Consider the following 14224-nt stretch of genomic DNA (forward strand, 5'->3'; position numbering starts at 1 on the left):
TACAGTGTCAAAGGGTGATCTGTAATTGAGTGTGCTTATTTAGGCCCCGTTTAGCTTACCTAATTTCTCCTAATCTGGTCTGATCTGATTGGAACTTATTTTTTCTGATCTGATCTGATATGGGCTGATCTGATCTGATCCAATCTAATTTTTCAGAATTAAGTTTAAACAAAAATCTACATTTATTAATATTAAACGACTTACATGTAAAATAAATGTTACACAAATTTATAATATTGTAATTATTTATTTGACTTTGCTCATGATTTAACTATTCCTTATATTAGAGAGACCTAGACATGATCTAGATATAGGGGTTATGATCTGGACATATCAGTTAGGATCTGGATATGACCTGTACTGATCAGTTCTGATTTGGGGATGATATGTACAAATTTGGTTCTGATCTGGATATGATTTGGACAAATCAGTTCTAATATGGACATGATCAGTAAAGATCTTGACATGATTTATACAAAGAATTTTTGATCTGGACATGAACTGTAAAGACAAGTTCTGATTTGGACATGATCTGGACAGATCGCGTTTGATCGAAATAGATCGATTCAAATTTGGACATGATCTGGACATATGTGTTTTGATATGGACTTGATCTTGACAAATCAGTACAGATTTAGGCATGATCTAGATAAATCAATCTGAATATTGGGTTCTGATCTACACGTATGGGTTCTGATCTGTACAGATCGATTCTGATCTGGACATGATCTTTGTATATCAATTCTAATCTAGACATGATCTATACAGATCAATTCTGATATGAACATGATTTGTACATATCAGTTCTGATCTGGACATGATCTGTACAAAACAGTTCTGATCTGGTCATGATCTTTACAGACTAGTTTTGATCTGGACATGATCTGTACAAATCAATTCTGATATGGACATGATCTTTTCAGATCAATTCTGATCTGAACATAATCTGTACAGAGTCGACATCTAGACCATTTCTAATCTGAATACATCGATTTTGATCTTGACATGATATGTAAAAATTGTTTTTGATCTGAACATATTGGTTATGTAAGGACCGGACACGATTTGTAAGGATCGGTTATGATCTAGACAAGATCTGGACATGATTTTGACAGATTAGTTATGATTTGGATATTATGTGATAATACCGGTTCTGGTCTGGATATATAATGGTTCTGATTTGTAAAAATCAGTTCTGATATGGACATGATCTGATCATATCGTTTCTGGTCTGGACTTAATGTTTTTAATTTAGACATGATGAATTTGAATGTTTTGTTAATGTTTTTGACTTAAATAATAGATTTTAATTGCACCAACAACAACATTCTTTTTATTAAAGCAATAATAGTAATAAAATAATAGTAATAATAACAATGATACAAATAAACACCAATAATAATAATAATAATAATAATAATAATAATAATAATCGTCCATTTGCAGGTTTGGGTGTGAGTTCTTGGGCTCCCGGAGTGGCCTTGCATAATGCTGTGGAGAAGAAAAGGAAGAAGTATTCGTCCAAATGTGAGGACAACGGATACAAGTTCATCCCATTTGCGTTCTCTACATTCGGGGAGTTGGATAAGGAGGCCTTGGATACACTTTCACGTATCAAGTCTCTTTCTATTAGTCACTCCAACAATGTTAAGAGTGGGGCATTTATTTTTCATAGATTGAGCTTTTGCATTTAGAAAGGGGTGGGAGCACAGCTTGTTTCTAGACTCCCATCTAACTTTATGTAATATGTTTACACGTGATTTATAATAATAATAATAGTTATAATAATAATAATAATAATAATAATAATAATAATAATAATAATAATAATATTAATAATAATAATAATAATAATAATAATAATACGGAGTAATAATAATAATAATAATAATAATAATAATAATAATAATAATAATAATAATAATAATAATAATAATAATAATAATAATAATAATAATAATAATAATGTGGCTCTTCGGGATTCTTTATAGCGTATCGTAACTGCTTCGGTGAAGGAAATAATGCCCTTGGTCCAAGTATGCATTCTATGTTAAGTCTAATAAATGCGGTTCAGTATTAATTAACAAGTTAATAATTCAGTGAGATCAAGTGAGCTGAATGCCTAGCTAGAGGCCGCTTCAGTTCAAGTGGAATTAATGATATTAATCCACAGCTTACTCTTGACTGAACCCGTAGGGTCACACAAATAGTACGTAAACGGATCAAGTATTTAATGGCATTAAATACTCCATCTATGAATATTCGGAACCGACGGATCTTGGTTTCAGTGGGAGCTAAGATCGTCACAGGCAAGAAATGAATACTCCGGAAACGATGATATTGCCGGAAACGGAAATATGGATCGTATCGGAAATATAAATATTATCCAAGTCGTAGATGTTGCCGGAAACGGAAACATGGTACGTATCGGAAAATATTATCGGAAATGGAAATATTGCCAGAATCGGTAATATTGCCGGAAACGGAAATATTGTCAGAATCGGAAATATTACCGGAATCGGAAAATAATTCCGGAAACGGAAATATTAAATATTTGTTCGAAACGGAAATTAATTCCGGAATCGGAAATATTAAATATTGTTCGTATCGGAAATGAATTCCGGAATCGGAAAATTTAATCGGAAGCGCATCGTACGAATAAGCATCGGACGAGGCCTGCCGGACGAGGCCCAGCACGAAGCCAGGCCATCGCCCAGCAAGCCAAGCGCGCCGCACAAACAGCCACGCCAGGCCCAGCGCAAGGCCAGGCCCAGCAGGCTGCACAGCGCGCACAGCGCGCACAGCACGCGCAGCGCGCAGCGCGCGCGGGCGCTGTGTGGGCTGCTGCTCGCGCGCACGCATGGGGCCCATCGTGGCAGCCGTGCGTGTGTGTGCAAGTGTTTGTGTTCGTGCACGTTTCCTAAAACATGCAGAGTTCGGTTAATGATTAAATTCCTATTTCTATTTGATAAATTAATTAAATTAGAGTTCTTGTAGGATTCTAGGTTTAATTAATTTGTATCTGAATAGGATTTCGATTCCCTTTCCATACCCCTATAAATATGAGGCTAGGGCTCACAATTTATAACAAGTTTTCAAAGTATTCAAAGTGAGTTTTTGAGAGAAAAATCAAACACACATCTTGCTCAAATTGCCGAAATTTTCTAGTACCTTAAGGGCGATTCTAGTTGGTCAATCTTAAGGCGGATCCGGACGTGCTGTGGACTATCTACGGAGGGACGACACTTGGAGTCCTAAAGACTTGTTCTTGTTCGGTTCGGGCGCAGCTAGGGAGGGCACGCAACAAAGAGTATGCATCTAAATTATGCTATATGATTATGTGTAAATAATATGTTGTCCTGGGTTAATGGTTATTTCCGCATGATCTATGTAATGTCATATGTATCATAACCTAACAGTGGTATCACGAGCCCCTTATTATTTTCATAATCTAAATTGCATGAACATGGTTAAATATTACAAATTTGCAAGAATTAAAAGGGGTGATTAATTTTCGTAATTGTTAATTAATTGCAAATTGCGTTTATTTAATTATACGTACGCAGTTTTTCGGCAGTTTCTTCGTTACTCATCCGAATTGAGTGATTTTTGTGTCAATTCCGCATGTAAAAGGCATTCTAAAATTTTGACAAAAATAGTTTTTTTCTGCCGAACCCAGAATTCTCAAATTCGAAGCTTAACTATGACTTTTCGAAGGTTTTAGTTTTTCGAATGCAAAATTTCGTAAATTTAAGATGTTAAATTAAATATTTGCGATTCTTGTTGATAAATCTTGAATTTTTGATTGACCTACTGCATATGTTTAACAAGTTTGAATGCCTAGTCTTGTTAATTATGCAATCTAATTTGTAATTATGATTAATTTGTTGAAAATTAGAATAATTTAGAATTAATTTGATTTTCATAATTAATTGTAATTTAATTAGAAACCTATGATTAAAAACCACCATAAAAATTGTAAATTTATGATAAATTTTAAATTTTTATGACCTAGACTTGAATCCATAACTATCGGAAATCAATTGGATAATAAATTTTCGATTTTTCGCCCTAAAATTATGAAATTAATATTATTTATTAATTTGTCATTAATTTTAAATATAAATTTTAAATTTTTATGCGATTCGTTCTTAAAACTTGCACGCACGAAGCAATGGACGCTTCGTGTTACCCTTAAGGGGTGTTGTATAATGCGGGCATGCGACGACGAGCAAGGGAGCTCGTCGCCCGTGCGGCACGAATGCAATGAGCAAGGGCGTAGTGCACGAGCACAAGGCAGCAGCCCTGCCTTGTGTCGTATGCCACGAGCAATGGACGAATGGGCATGGGGGAAGGGCGAGCCAAGGCAGTCGCGTGTGGGCAGCAAGCGAGCTGCGCCACAACGCGCGCTGCCTCGCGCAAGAGCGCGCAGCCTCGCGCGCAGCGAGCGCAAGCTCGCGTGCCACGAGCGCTGCACCCAGCGTTGCTCGCGCGCACAGCGAGCGATGTCGCGCGCCCAGCGAGCGATGTCGCGCGCACAGCGAGCGATGTCGAGCGCCCAGCGAGCGATGTCGCGCGCCCAGCGAGCGATGTCGCGCGCCCAGCGAGCGATGGCTCGCACGCACAGCGAGCGATATCGCGCGCCCAGCGAGCGATGTCGCGCGCACAGCGAGCGATGGCTCGCGCGCACTGCGAGCGATGGCTCGCGTGCGACGAGCGCTGGCGCGCGCGCAGCGTGCGAGGGCTTGCGATGGAAATGCAGCAGCTATGCAACGAGCGCATGGGCTGCGCGCACATGGCCAGCGATGGCTGTGTGCGAGCGGCCCATGGGCGTGCAATGCGTAGGGTGTTTGCGTTACGATTAGATCGTTTTGAATGTTTAATTTGAAAATTTCAGTTCACGTAATTTTAATTAATTTTAAAATTAATAATTTAAATTATTTTCTTGGATTTTAATTTTGAATATTGTAATTATAATAAATGTTATTTATTCTAATTATTTTACTAAAATTAAAATCATGAATTAATTTAAATACGACTGAAATTAAATTAAACTTTTTGGATTCAATTATAAATTTATATGAGCTTTAAATTTGTATGTTTCCGGTTAGACTAGAAATACATTTTTATGTTTAAAATTAGTAAAGCATATGAATTTATTGGTTTAAGTGGGAGCGCTTTTTAGTCATAAACTCTTGATTAGGTCTACAAATCCTTAAGGTTAAAACAACTTGATTAGAATTAATAAGGACTGAATAATTGGTAGATTATTGGTGCCCTTGATTAATTGCTGCAAATGTTTACGTGATGCATAATGTGTTTTACTAACCAGCTATGTGGGCCATTCATGATAATGAATGGGTGAATGGTATATATTGTATATGTACTGTTTTGCAGGTTATGAAGTGACTAGTATGGCCCAAATAGGATAGAAAATATGGTCTGCGTACCATTAATTTGAATGTAATTGGTCTAAAGTACCAAAGTTATTTTTCAATTCAAATATGGTCTGCGAACCATCAAATAGTTGTAATTAGTTATAGCTTATCCTATTTGAAGAAAATGGTGCCTCCCACGGAGATTTTCAAGACGGACTTTGAAGTCAAAGCTTCAAGATGAAGTCGGGCCATACTAGATCACAAATATCTTATGCATGTTTTAAGTTATTTATTGCTTTTAAATATGTCTTAAAATGCATGAGATCAAAAGCTTGATTATGTTGCATGATTAAGGATTTTAGTTCACTTAAAATCTAACCAACATAGTAAGAGCCTTAAGTTCCAAACTTAAAAATTGAGTTAAAAGGTGCCATGCCAAAATATACACTTGCTTGGATATCCTTTACATCAATCTAGTAATAGTTTTCGCTCAGCGAGGTGTTACTTATTGGTCCTAAAGGGGCAAGGTACACAAATAATTGTGAGTACATGTTAGTTTTGGTGAAACTCAACGATATAAGTAAGGAGTCCTTTTATGTCGTGGCAAATTCGATAGGTTTACCTAATAAGTTCTTAGACGTACCTATCAACCAAGAATAGTTTCTAGACTATTAGCAAAAGGCTTTTGCTTACCTAAGATGTTCTAGGATTAAGTCGACAAACTGTGCTTAGTTCTTCAATGATTTTAGGATCTTGGAATCATTTTATTCACACCTGCCGGAACACATAATTTGAATAAAATGCTTAATAAACATTGAATTATGCATGTATGCTAGAATTTAAGTTTATTAAGAGAAACTGTGAATGGTTATTTATTTGTTTATTCTTTTCAATTGTAGTTTTTAATATGGCAAACAACAATTCATTCAACATTCGATCAATTCTCGAAAAGGAGAAGTTGAACGGGAAAAACTTCCTTGACTGGCAAAGGAACTTGCAAATAGTTCTTATGCAGGAAGAAAAGGAGTATGTCCTAGATGAGGCGATGCCCGAAGCTGCAGGCGACGGGGTCACTCAGGCAGCCCTCAATCGTTGGATTGATGCCAACAAGGATGTGAAATGTCTAATGCTCGCCACCATGAGTGCGGATCTGCAGAAAACGTTCATCAACTCATATGCTTTCACAATCATCAGTGAGTTGAAGAACATGTTCCAAGATCTGGCTCGAGTCGAAAGATTCGAGACTCATAGGCAAATTCTTGAGACCAAGCTTAAGAAAGGCGAGCCCGTAAGTCCACATGTTCTCAAAATGATTGGACTCATTGAGAATATGAGTCGGCTGGATCAGCAATTTTCTCAGGAAATGGCTATAGACACCATCCTCCATTCTCTTCATAGAGGGTATGATCAGTTCAAACTGAACTACAGTATGAATAGTCTGGACAAAACGCTCACTGAGCTTCACGGTATGCTGAAGACCGCTGAAAAGACGCTCAAAAGTGATAAGCAGGATGTGCTTATGGTGCGTGGGGGCAAGTTCAAGAAATCTGGAAAGAAGAGGAATGCTAAGAAAGGTGGCAACAAGGCCAGCCCAACTAAGCAAACTGGCGCCAAATCTGCAAAGAGGAAGGTCAGTCAACCCACTTCTGAATCCGAATGCTTCTACTGCAAGAAGAAGGGGCATTGGAAGAGAGATTGCTTGAAGCTAAAGGAAGATCAGAAGAACGGAACAGTCGTTCCATCTTCAGGTATTTTCGTTATAGACTGTATACTTGCTAATTCAACTTCTTGGGTATTCGATACAGGTTGTGGCTCACACTTATGTTCCAATCCACAGGGACTAAGAAGAAGTAGAAAGTTAAGCAAGGGTGAAGTCGACCTACGAGTGGGAAATGGAGCACGGATTGCTGCATTAGCCGTAGGAACTTACTATTTGTCGTTGCCCTCCGGGCTAGTTTTGGAACTGGAAGAATGTTTCCATGTTCCAAGTCTTACTAAAAACATCATTTCAGTTTCTTGCTTAGATGCTAAGGGATTTTCCTTTTTAATAAAAGACAATAGTTGTTCGTTTTATTTTAAAGAGATGTTTTATGGATCTGCTAGATTAGTCAATGGACTTTATTTATTAGATCACGACAAACAAGTATATAACATAAATACCAAAAAGGCCAAAAAGGATGATTCAGATCTCACCTATCTGTGGCATTGTCGATTAGGCCATATAAACTTGAAACGCTTAGAAAGACTTCAAAGGGAAGGAATTCTAGAACCATTTGACTTAGAGGATTATGGTAAATGCGAATCATGTTTACTTGGCAAAATGACAAAGCAACCTTTCTCTAAAGTTGGAGAAAGAGCAAATGAACTATTGGGTTTAATCCATACAGATGTATGTGGACCAATGAGTACAAATGCTAGAGGTGGTTTCAACTACTTTATCACTTTCACTGATGACTTCAGTAGGTATGGTTACGTCTACCTAATGAAGCATAAGTCTGAATCCTTTGACAAATTCAAGGAATTTCAGAGTGAAGTAGAGAATCAATTAGGCAAGAAGATTAAGGCACTGCGGTCTGATAGAGGCGGTGAATATCTGAGCTATGAATTTGATGACCATCTGAAAGAATGTGGAATTCTATCAGAATTGACTCCTCCTGGAACACCACAATGGAACGGTGTGTCGGAACGGAGGAACAGAACCTTGCTAGACATGGTCAGGTCAATGATGGGTCAGGCCGAACTTCCATTAGAATTTTGGGGACATGCACTAAATACAGCTGCACTCACTATAAATAGAGCTCCGTCTAAAGCTGTCGAAAAGACTCCATACGAATTATGGTTTGGAAAGCCTCCAAATGTGTCTTTTCTTAAGATTTGGGGATGTGAAGTATACGTCAAACGATTAATTTCAGACAAACTTCATCCAAAATCTGACAAATGTATCCTTGTGGGCTATCCAAAGGAAACAAAGGGGTATTACTTCTACAATACATCTGAGAACAAAGTGTTTGTTGCTCGAGATGGTGTCTTTTTGGAGAAGGATCACATTTCCAAAATGACAAGTGGGAGAAAAGTAGACCTCGAAGAAATTCGAGTCGAACAACAAACTCTAGAGAATGCTCAAGATGACATTCAGGATGAAACTCAGAGATCTTTAGAAGAATCTGGTGAGAATCATGGTCAATCTAGAAATGTTACCCCGCGTAGATCGCAAAGATATAGATCTCAACCGGAAAGGTACTTAGGTATTTTGACGAACGAGAACTATGACGTTCTATTACTTGAAAGTGATGAACCTGCGACTTACAAACAAGCTATGACGAGCCCTAGCTCCAAGCAGTGGCAAGAAGCCATGCAATCTGAATTAGACTCCATGTCTGAAAACCAAGTATGGGATTTGGTCGATTTGCCAGATGGCTACCAAGCCATTGGAAGCAAATGGGTTTTCAAACTGAAAAAGGACAAGGATGGGAAACTTGAAGTTTTCAAAGCTAGATTGGTCGCAAAAGGTTACAGGCAAGTCCACGGTGTGGATTACGATGAAACCTTTTCACCAGTTGCAATGCTAAAGTCTATTCGAATAATGTTAGCAATCGCTGCATATTACGATTACGAAATATGGCAGATGGATGTCAAAACTGCTTTCTTAAACGGCGTTTTAACAGAAACTGTGTTTATGACACAGCCTGAAGGTTTTGAGGATCCAAAGAATGCTAAAAAGGTATGCAAGCTAAAGAAGTCAATCTACGGATTGAAGCATGCATCCAGGAGCTGGAATATACGTTTTGATGAAGCAGTCAGTGACTTTGGTTTAATCAAAAACGCAGACGAATCTTGTGTATACAAGAAGGTCAGTGGGAGCAAAATTGCTTTCCTAGTATTATATGTCGACGACATATTGCTTATCGGAAATGACATTCCTATGTTGAACTCTGTCAAGATTTGGCTTGGGAAATGTTTTTCGATGAAGGATATAGGAGAAGCACAGTACATATTGGGCATCAAGATTTACAGAGATAGATCTAAAAAGATGATTGGACTTAGTCAAAGCACTTATATCAATAAGGTGCTTGATAGGTTCAAGATGGCGGACTCCAAGCGAGGCTACCTACCCATGTCTCATGGAATGACTCTAAGCAAGACTCAGTGCCCAAAAACACTTGATGAGCGTAGACGAATGAATGGGATTCCATATGCATCATTGATTGGTTCAATAATGTATGCTATGATATGTACACGCCCGGATGTTGCGTACGCACTCAGTGCTACGAGCAGATACCAGTCAGACCCAGGAGAGGCACATTGGACTGCTGCCAAGAATATTCTGAAGTACCTGAAAAGGCACAAAGATGACTTCCTGGTCTATGGTGGAGATGATGAATTAATTGTTAAAGGCTATACGGACGCAAGTTTCCAAACCGACAAAGATGATTTTAGATCACAGTCTGGGTTTGTCTTCTGCCTCAACGGAGGAGCAGTAAGCTGGAAAAGTGCTAAGCAAAGCACCATTGCGGATTCTACAACTGAAGCGGAGTACATTGCTGCACATGAAGCAGCAAAGGAAGCTATATGGCTAAGGAAGTTCATAGGAGAACTTGGTGTAGTCCCCTCCATTAAAGGACCAATAGCCCTGTATTGTGATAATAACGGAGCTATTGCACAGGCAAAAGAGCCTAGACACCACCAGAGAGTCAAGCATGTACTTCGTAGATTTCACCTTCTACGAGAGTTCGTTGAAAGAAAAGAAGTCGAGATAAGCAAAATTGGAACTGATGACAACATATCAGATCCATTAACTAAACCTCTGCCGCAGGCGAAGCACAACTCGCACACTGCAGCTATGGGAATCAAGCATATTGGAGAATGGCTTTGATGTCTCTGTTTAATGTTTTAAAGTTTTAGAGTTTAAATCTTTGTAAAACATTATTGGTTAATCATTCACAATAAATGAAATGAATTCATTTTTCCATTTAATTTGTGGTTTATTAAATGATGAGTCCCTTCAATTTGACGATATATTCAAGATAGACTGTCAGGACCAGTCCTGTGACTAAGAAATGTCTATCAAGTGAACTTGAATGTCAAAGGTTGAAAATGGTCCCTAATCGGAGTTTTCTATAAAATTGGACGCATAGAAAACGTTAGACGATTAGAATGCAAGATGACTAGTAGTTCTGTTTCTTGAACTATGTGGACATGGCAATGTCATAATCATTTGCATAGATACTTACTTTGGGAAGACTAGTATCGGACAAGACCTATGAAACTTTACTGTAAGAGATGAAAATCTGTCATGAGTAAATTTCATTGAATTATTAGACACTAAATCCTCAATACCTGAGTGATTTGAGATTACTTGTTTGAGAACTGGTTGCTTTGACGTTGACCAACCGTCGCACCGTAAAAGGAGGCTATAAAGGCAACGCTCAGGTAATCACCTATCAAACGAAGTCTAATCTCAAGATCGCAAGATTGGGATTGTCCTCCCATAAATCGGGATGAGATGCTTAAAAGTTGTACAAGGCCACTCGGAGAGCTAGAAACTGTGAAATGCATGGCCGTGCTCGGATGAATCATAGGCTATGATTATCTGTTTATTTGATCAGTTGAACTCTGAAACCGAGGAACACCTCTTGACATAATAAGGATGACAACTCTTACCTTATGTTCAAGAGCAAGCATCGAGCGACAAAGGAATTAGGAAATGCACACTTGTCCCTAAGGACAAGTGGGAGACTGAAGGAAATAATGCCCTTGGTCCAAGTATGCATTCTATGTTAAGTCTAATAAATGCGGTTCAGTATTAATTAACAAGTTAATAATTCAGTGAGATCAAGTGAGCTGAATGCCTAGCTAGAGGCCGCTTCAGTTCAAGTGGAATTAATGATATTAATCCACAGCTTACTCTTGACTGAACCCGTAGGGTCACACAAATAGTACGTAAACGGATCAAGTATTTAATGGCATTAAATACTCCATCTATGAATATTCGGAACCGACGGATCTTGGTTTCAGTGGGAGCTAAGATCGTCACAGGCAAGAAATGAATACTCCGGAAACGATGATATTGCCGGAAACGGAAATATGGATCGTATCGGAAATATAAATATTATCCAAGTCGTAGATGTTGCCGGAAACGGAAACATGGTACGTATCGGAAAATATTATCGGAAATGGAAATATTGCCAGAATCGGAAATATTGCCGGAAACGGAAATATTGTCAGAATCGGAAATATTACCGGAATCGGAAAATAATTCCGGAAACGGAAATATTAAATATTTGTTCGAAACGGAAATTAATTCCGGAATCGGAAATATTAAATATTGTTCGTATCGGAAATGAATTCCGGAATCGGAAAATTTAATCGGAAGCGCATCGTACGAATAAGCATCGGACGAGGCCTGCCGGACGAGGCCCAGCACGAAGCCAGGCCATCGCCCAGCAAGCCAAGCGCGCCGCACAAACAGCCACGCCAGGCCCAGCGCAAGGCCAGGCCCAGCAGGCTGCACAGCGCGCGCGGGCGCTGTGTGGGCTGCTGCTCGCGCGCACGCATGGGGCCCATCGTGGCAGCCGTGCGTGTGTGTGCAAGTGTTTGTGTTCGTGCACGTTTCCTAAAACATGCAGAGTTCGGTTAATGATTAAATTCCTATTTCTATTTGATAAATTAATTAAATTAGAGTTCTTGTAGGATTCTAGGTTTAATTAATTTGTATCTGAATAGGATTTCGATTCCCTTTCCATACCCCTATAAATATGAGGCTAGGGCTCACAATTTATAACAAGTTTTCAAAGTATTCAAAGTGAGTTTTTGAGAGAAAAATCAAACACACATCTTGCTCAAATTGCCGAAATTTTCTAGTACCTTAAGGGCGATTCTAGTTGGTCAATCTTAAGGCGGATCCGGACGTGCTGTGGACTATCTACGGAGGGACGACACTTGGAGTCCTAAAGACTTGTTCTTGTTCGGTTCGGGCGCAGCTAGGGAGGGCACGCAACAAAGAGTATGCATCTAAATTATGCTATATGATTATGTGTAAATAATATGTTGTCCTGGGTTAATGGTTGTTTCCGCATGATCTATGTAATGTCATATGTATCATAACCTAACATTCGGGACCTGGGTTCGGTGACTGGCAATGGCGTCTTGCCACCTTACCTTATTCTTATGGAGGATTTGGTGTTTATTCAGCTGGTGATGTTCGGCATTATGCTTTTCTTGCATCCCGTTTGCAGTCTTCTGGTTTGCACGATTCGCTTCTTCGGCTTTCAGGTGTTGATGGTCCGGGGCCGGCCTTTGATGATGCTCTTGGTCTTTTCAATAGGACCGTGGAGACCGACCTTATGAGTAGCCCTAGTGAGATTGCTGCCCCCACACTCATGAAGAAATTGGCAGACATATATTTCACGAAGGTTACTGCTGATGCGGAATCCACCTACTCCTTATCTTCACGTCATGTTGCCCTATGGAAATCACAGCAGGGGGATCACTCCTCAGCTTGGTTGTGGGCAGTCCCTATCTCGGGTTTAGGCCAGACTATGAACGGTAAGACTTATCGTTCGGTTCTTTGCTATCGGTTGGGTATTCCGTTATTCTCTGGTTCAACGCCGTGTCTGCTTGCTCTCGGGTTTTCGATGGGGAAATTTATGGGGATCATGCCGTGTCTTGTGCTGGGATTGTGGGTATTAAACATCGACATAATGTTGTTCGTGATACCCTTTTGGATATTTGCTATCGGTCGGGGATTTCTGCTCGCAAGGAGGTTGATGTTGGGTTGACTAGTGAGAGTGATGGAGCTCTTCGTCCTGCAGATATATTGTTGTATTCATGGGATGACGGTCTAGATGTATGTGTTGACTTGACTGGGTCTTCCCCTATGACGCAATCAGGGTTGCCAGACTTCGTTCCGGGTCGGGTTGTGGCGGTTGCAGCGCAGCGGAAGCAGGATAAGTATGCGGCACGTTGTAGGGCTTTGGGTTACGGTTTCTTTCCTTTTTCCTTCTCTTCTTTTGGGGAAGTAGAGAAAGGGGTTGTTTCGTTGCTGAAGCAGGTCCAGACGTACTCCAGGGCTCAAGACATTGGGGCACGGGCAGCTGCCCACATTTTCAGCAGGATCGGGTTCGCCATAGCTAAAGGAGTGGGGGCCCAAAAATATTGAGACAAATTGTCAATTTATTCGAGATGCAATTAAGAAGGGGATAATCTTCCCATCATATGTGTCAACAAAGGTGCAATTGAAAGGCACAGTTCGAGTTTTTTTTAGCAATATGGGCATTCGAGATCTTCAGCTCCACCTAAAGGGGGATATTAAGATAGAATTAAATTAGTTAGAGTCACACTATACTACTAATACTAATATCCTAATATATGTAGAATTTGAATTATGTGACAGACTAGAATTAGGAGAACATTGTGTATTATATATTTAGTTGTATATCAATGAGAATAAGCAAGTTTAGTTATATTTAAAAAAACATCTTATTGTAAGAAAACAAAAACAAAAAAAAAGCAAAGAATAAATTATGAAGACATCAGACAATGGTATAGGAAAAAAAATGAAGCTAAAATATCTTACAAGAAACCATGAATATGAATGGTCAAGGGTAAAGAAAAAACATGAAATAGCCTTGAAGAGAGCAATTGTTGGGATTCGAACACAGGACCTCCACGTTGCAAGGCAACAAGGTATAGAATTTGAGCAAGTCCACTAACAAATTGAGCTGCATCAATTCATTATTGTTCCAACTCCTAAGCAGATATTTATCTATACCTAGTCTATAAAAAGGAACACCATACATTATTAGAAGCCATGTGGCATCTCATTATTAGAACCCATGTGGCATCTC

The sequence above is a fragment of the Spinacia oleracea genome, chromosome 3 (assembly GCF_020520425.1).
Source record: "Spinacia oleracea cultivar Varoflay chromosome 3, BTI_SOV_V1, whole genome shotgun sequence".
In the NCBI taxonomy this organism is placed as follows: domain Eukaryota; kingdom Viridiplantae; phylum Streptophyta; class Magnoliopsida; order Caryophyllales; family Amaranthaceae; genus Spinacia; species Spinacia oleracea.